Source organism: Cynocephalus volans, chromosome 1 (genome assembly GCF_027409185.1).
Source record: "Cynocephalus volans isolate mCynVol1 chromosome 1, mCynVol1.pri, whole genome shotgun sequence".
NCBI lineage: Eukaryota > Metazoa > Chordata > Mammalia > Dermoptera > Cynocephalidae > Cynocephalus > Cynocephalus volans.
Window position 1 is genome coordinate 252,286,686 of NC_084460.1, and position 7,216 is coordinate 252,293,901.

The 7,216-nt window shown below is 34.1% G+C and overlaps 1 non-coding gene across 1 annotated transcript; it reads right to left on the bottom strand.

Moving 5' to 3' along the window:
* Positions 1–316: 316 nt before the first annotated feature.
* LOC134365987 (small nucleolar RNA ACA64) lies at positions 317–451 on the bottom strand. The gene has a single exon (XR_010022222.1). It is a non-coding gene; the product is annotated as a small nucleolar RNA ACA64 (small nucleolar RNA).
* Positions 452–7,216: the final 6,765 nt, after the last annotated feature.

A 7,216-nucleotide genomic window follows, 5' to 3' on the forward strand; every position in this document is an offset into this window, starting at 1 on the left:
CTGATCAGCACTGTTTGTGTCACTACTCAGACTAATACACTACATTGATCCTTGAGTGAAAGAAATTTAGAGTACTTTATTTTTCTAGATGTAATACCACTTTAATTTTAAAATAAAACTTTATTTCATGAATTCATAAAATTCTGGATTCTTTTTTATTTACTTTTTTTTAAGCAAACAGCTTTATTTGAAAGAAGGGGACAACTGAGTCCCTCTTCGCCTTGGTCCTGGCGGCGTAGGTCTTAGCCTCAGGGCAACTGGGTGTCCTGTGGAGAGAACACAGGGTTAGGGGTTGGAGGCCAAACCATGCGAGCAGCTGCACTGGGGTCTGGGTTTCACTGCCTGCACACCAAGTGGTGGGCGGCCAGCGTAGGCCACTGGTGGTTCTGAATGCTCAATCTCACCCACAGGCCACAGCTACAGTCAAAGCCAGGGATGATTTTTAGCCAACAACAGTGGCTTCTGTTAACTAATCATTTCAGACAAAATTGGTATAGAAAAAAATGTTTTATATTTTCTATTAAATAGCTTTATCAGAGGTAGTTTTTGTCTTTTCTGATTGCTCAAGTATCATTGTGTGGAATAAACTAAATAATGACTCAAAGAAAAAAGTGAAACATGTAGAACTTGCTCTCAAATACTAGCAAGTTTATTATTAGTTAATAAAATGGCTTAAAATGTCACATTCCGGTAGTGATTTAAAATGACAACGTGATAAAAGTGCTGCCTTAAAGTGAGATTTTAATATTTCTATATTGTTGTTATATTTTGTTATATATTTCCAATAATGAATTAATAATAAAATTCTCTGCCTAATAACAGTAATGCCTTGTTCATCTTACTCACGATATCAACATCAAATAGCTAGAAAGTGACAAAAAGTGAAGATTTTATGAATCCACTATAGGAACCAAATTTTCTGAAGATAAATTTTACTAACAAGGGAAATATTAACTACAAAAAAAAGAGGCTTTTTTTAGATGCCCCAGAGAGTACTTTGTATTAATATTTGTAGATATATACATTGGTTTGTCAAAGAAAATCAGGGGCTATTTTTTTTAGATAAAATAAAACAAATTATTAATATTGATATTAATATTTCTGAATTCTGCTTTTGATATAGAAAATGATCATATAGAGTCTGGAAGTTATGTCTGTTTAATATTTCCAGTCATGATGAAGAGGTGATTATTTATAAGGTTAATTACTCATAAATGCCCATGTATTTATTTATTTACTTAATCTAATGGAGAAGTAAATTTTAAAACTCTTAAAGCTTGTCATTGGGCAATAATGCTATAAAATGTATTTCTGTCTTAAATTGATAGGTTCTATATACTTCTTTGATGTGAGTTAAACTATATCTATTAATAAGAGAAATTTGAGAAAAAATATTTTTCAACAGAAACAAAGTTAACGTTATTCATGAATATTTTAAATTCAACTTCTAACTACATTTGTTAGTAATTATACTGAGCATTTTCATACAGAAAGGAACTTCTATATAATGTTTGATCTATTTTGCTCTTATAAACAAACAGTTTACATTTAACTTGGATTGTAGAGGTAAGTGATTGAGTCAAAAGTCTGTCACCTAAAATATAACAGACATTTTCTATTTCTCACTGGATATCACCACTTGCAACTCCAGTGGGTACTTCAAACTTACTGTATTATTCAGGGTTCCCTAAAGAAACAATCAATAGTGTATAGATATAGATATAGAGATACTAGGATACTTCAAAAAGTTCATGGTAAGATTTGTATTATGTTTTAATTCTATTCTCCCACAAACTTTTTAAAGTACCGGTGTATGTAAGAGGAGATTTATTAGGGGAATTGGCTCACTCAGTTATGGAGACTGAGAAGTCCCGCAATATGTTGTTTGCAAGCTGGACATCCAGGAAAGCTGCTGGTGTAATTCAGTCTGAGTCTGAAGGCCTGAGAACCATGGGAACCAATGGAGTAATTCCCAGCCTGAGGCCAAACGCCTGAGAATCAGGAAGGGTGAGGACACAATGGTGCAAGTCCCAGAGTCTGAATGCCCAGAAAACAGTAGCTGGGATTTCAAGAGAAGATCTATGACCCAACTCAAGGAGAGGGAGAGAGAATTTGCCCTTTCCCCCACTTTTTTATTCTAGCCAGGCCCTCAACAGATTGGATGATGCCCACCCAAATGCTAATCTCTTCCAGAAACACGCTCACAGACTGATAGAATTTGGATGTGTTGTCCCCGACAAAACTCATATGGAAATCTGATCCCCAATATGGCAGCGTTGGAAGCTGAGTCATGGGGGCAGATCCCTCATGAATAGATTAATGCTCTCCCTGGGGGAGGGGGGACCTGAGTGAGATCTCATTCTATCAGTTCCCATGAAATCTAATTGTTTAAAAGACCCTGGCACCTCCTCTCTCTCTCTTGCTTCCTCTCGCCATGTGATCTACTAGACCCTGCTGGCTGGCTGCCGCTTTCCACCATGAGTAGAAGCAGCCTGAGGCCTGTGCCAGATGCAGCTGTCCCAGAATCGTGAGCCAAATAAACCTCTTTTCCTTATAAATTACCCAGTCTCAGGTATTTCTGTTAAAGCAACACAAACGTACTAATACACAGAAGTTTTAGCAGCTGTCTGGGCACCCCTTAACCCACACAAGTAGGCACATAAAATTAGCCATCACAATGATTGTTTTGATCAAGTTCTTTTCTCTCAAAAAGGCTTTTCTTTTTGCATTCACAGTATCAGGGTACTACTACCTTTCTAACCAGCTATGCCAAATACCTGGGAATCAAACTAGACCAACCTTTTTTCCTCATATCCTCCTCCATATCTTAATATTGATGCAGTTTTTTGCTTTCATTTTCTAATTTTATATGCAACGATTTATCTCCATTAATATGCAGTAATTTCTGCCCATAATCACATGAGCCAATTCCCATAATAAATCTTCATATATACTATATATACACACATACTCACTCGTACATCTGCCCATTCTCCACATACCCTTCCAGAGTAGTTTTTAGATTTCAGTGTGTATATTATCACCTTTAGGAAAATGTTCCTGAGTGTATTTGGATCCTTCAAAACACTTACCACATATCAATACATTATCTTATAGTCTTCTCCACCTCCTCTCTCCCTTAACCCTCACAATTTCATGAGGGCAGGAGGGCAAGAACCATGTCTTTCTTGATCACCTTGATGTTTACATAAAAGAAGTTTTCTTTTAATGTTTCTAAATCTTTTGGAAAATTTATCACATATTTGATTAAGTGTAATGTGAGGTAAAATAACTGATTAATTAACAAACCTTCTTCGTGTGAGAATAACTGGGCAAATGCCTGGAACATCACTTACTTGTGGTGTAAAATTTCAGAAAACAAATAAGTTTTGTAGGATTACATTAATTTATCAAATAAAATGAAAATATCTAGCTCGGAGATATTGTTTTGAATATTTAATTTATTAATTGCTATATACTATCTAACAGAAACAATTTACAGTATATGTAAATATATGTATTCACAAATATATAAATGTTATTTATATATATTTTTCTTTATATTCACATGCATTTTTTTCTCTTAAACTATTTTTCTATTTTAGATTAATAACTCCTAAATTTCCCTTTTAAATCCTAAGATCTTCTCAATGAAACTAACTCTCAAACTATTTCTTTTAAAGATCCCTTTACTTTAATAATAATTATTAAGAACCATTAAAATATTTAATTTGTGTGGGCAATATCTATTAACATTTAGTGTATTGGAAATTAAAATGTAAAAATCTTTAAAATATTTATTAATTAGTTTAAACATTAAAATAATTCTCTAATTACATGCTTATGTAAACAACATATTTTTATGAAAAATAACTACCTTGTAAAAATAAAAAATAGTAATGAAGGGTTTTTTTATATTTTTGAAAATTTCTTTCATATTTGAATTTGTGAAAGACGACTGGATTTTCTATCTGTTCTGCATTCAATCTTTTGCAAATACATTGTTTCATTTGAAATATATAATGAAAATCCAGCCTCAAACAGGTAAGTAGTAGGATAAAAAAGGTGTATTTCAATAATCTTTTCAGATTATACACATATAATTGTTTGATACTACTCTAAAATTCCAGTGGTGATTTCTCGAAAGGTATTCACAATGAGGAATTTGAAACTATCTTAATGTTACATTGAAATCTACTGGTATGTCTTGTAATTTGAGTGAATCTTTTATCATATATGATTTTGCAACATCATGCATTGGTCACTTGGAAAATATTGATTCACTGAATAATGAAGATCTTCTAATCATTAACATATTTCATTATACAATATAAATTACATTAATTAATAACACAACTGTTCTAATCAGAAACTGTTCTTTATGCATTGGGAAGCTGTCAAAGCCTTGGTAGTAAATGTAAGTTTTTCAAAGTTCTAATTTTAGCTTAAAAGCTAACATTTTATTATTGGCAAAAGAGCTTCATTATTTTCCTTGAAGCAACAGGCTCACTTTTTTTTTTTTTTTGAAATCTAAATAACTATAGTTTGCCTAGGTATTTTGTAAAAAATAATCAATCTCAAGCAATCAAAACTCAAAAAATCAAGTAATTTTTTTTCCTGGAGACAGCTACCACATTTGTATATGAAAAAGAATACTTCATTCATATTTTTCATTTCTTTTCACAAACTATTAAAAAGATTTTTACTCAAGGATCAAGATTTAATAAAATCAATTGCTTTTAAGGCTTCATCAAGAACAGTCTTAAGTAAAACTGGCATTTTAAAAATTAAGATGTGGTAGTGAAGAACACAATAATTACTTACAATTGTGATATTCAGAGCTTTCACCTAACTGAATTTATAGTAGGATCCTTGCTGAATTTACAGGCAAATTTGAGCTGGCCTACTTGACATAAAATTTGGCAGACTAAAGTAAGTAGAGAACCTATGGAAGAAGATAGATTGACAATCAAATAAAATGCTTGAAAAAGTATCAACACAAAGAGCTCTTCAAAGGGAAGAAAAACAATTATTCAAAAAATTTCACAATAACTATAGATACCAAAGTGATTTTGGAAGACAGTTTTAAAACAGAGCCTGAAGAGTGTTCCTAAGTTATTAGCTAGTAGCAAGCAGTTCAGTTATGAAGCAGATAAGTAGTGAGTTGCATTGATTCCAGGTCGCTGGTACAAAGCAGATGAGTGGAATTAGTGGGATTTTGAATGTCAAGGATATCAGCAAGAACATGTTTACAGTGTTGCACAGTGGAATCTAGACTATCTAAGGAATGAAACAAAGCAGTAAGAAGAAAGGTAGGAGCATAGGTCTGATAAAAAAATGCTCCAATTTCAAGGTTTATTAACATTCACAAATTCAGTAAATAAGCACATTAATAGGAGTGGAAGAATTAAGTAACATAAAGGTCTGATCTACAGAAAGTTTAAAGAGTTAATAAGTGCTGTGGCTAAGCTACTGGATAGGTAGTTCACTTACACTTACACGTATGTTACATTTTTCCAGAATAAAACCTTTACTTGGATTACAGAGAAAAGATATCAGCTTGGTTCCAAAGCTACTTATCAATGAAAGAAGGATTAAGTTTGGAGGTGCTGGGTATTGAAGTTCCCTAAAAACTCACTGAAGCTTGATCCTCATTGTAACAGTGGTAAAAGGGTGGGAAATCAGACTATGGTAGTTTTGAAAGGTAGAGTCTTTAGGAGGTGATTGGTTTGTGTGGACTAAGCCCTAGTAAATGAATTAATTCACTTATGAAGTAATAAGTTTAGTGGGTAATCAGGGAGTGGTTCTGATGTCTTTATAAGGAAAGCAAGTAAGCCATTAACTCTCTTGCCATCCTGCCATATGATTGCCTGTGTCACCACAGGACTCTGGAAAGAATTCTCACCAAGAAGAAAGCCCTTACCATAGGTGCTCTTGAGACCTTGGACTTCCTGGCATCCAAAACGGTAAGAAATTAATTTTGTTTCCTTATAAATTACCCAGTTGCTGTCTTCTAAGTAGCAGAAAACGGACTAATACAAGAGAGCAGGAAGCAAGCAGATGATATCAACAAAGAGCAATAAAGAGAAAGGTATATGCAAACATAAATATCAAATGAAGAGGAGTTTTCATATAAGACAGTGCTATGGATGAAATGTGTCTCCAAAAAGTTTGTGTACTGGAAACTTAATCCCCACTGTAACAGTGTTAAGAGGGTGGGAAATCCAATTATAGCATTTGAAAGGTTGGGCCGTTAACAGGTGACTAGATTGTGAGGACTGTGCCCTTGTGAATGGATTGACCCATTCATGGAGTAATGAGTGTGGCTCTGATGGCTTTATAATGAGAAGAGGGCAGGAGGTTAGTTCTCTTGCTCAGCCCATTCTCACCATGTGATACTCTGCATTTCTCTGGAGAGTCACCACCAAGAAAAAGGCCCTCACCAGCTGTGTTCTCTAGACTTTGGATTCCCTAGTCTTCAAAACTGTAAGAAATACATTTTATTTCTTTATAAATTACCCAGTTTCGGGTATTCTGTTATAAGCAACAGAAAATGGACTAATACAGAGAGGAATATGAAGAGTATGAAACCCATGGTGGGAAATAAGCAGTGTGCAGTTCCTGGTTCTATAGTTTAGGAACTATGGCGTATGGGGTCAGTGAACAATCTACATAAGATTATTTCTGAGAAAATACTGTTCTCCTAGGAGAGCCAGGTTTTTTATGGGAATAAGGATGAATGTTGTCTTGTGAAGAATTAAAATATAGAGGTATTAATTTATAAAAGACAGAAGGAATAGAATGTCAGCAATGGAATAAAAAAAAGGGGGGGCATGTAGGGGAATACAGGGTAATATGAGAAATTATGTTATAATACTGACTGGAGGAGTTTACATTTTGGAGATTGGCTGATGCTGACAAGGATAAGCATAATCATGGATTTACCTACCCCTAAGACCTCCTCAGAACCCAAGAAGTCAAGTGAGACTAATAAGTGCTCCAACTGCAGTACTGGTGAGGAGGTTTTTGGAGGCCCTTGAGGTAGATAGAATTGTAGCATGAAGTGATAGAGACACCTGTTCTTAAAGATGATTTTTCTAGGTGTTTGTCAGATGAAATATACTAGTTCCAAGGAAATTCACTATCCAGAGAATTAGTCACTTAAGTCCATAAGTGGTGATAAACTCATGATAAAAAGTCACTCAGCTACACTCTT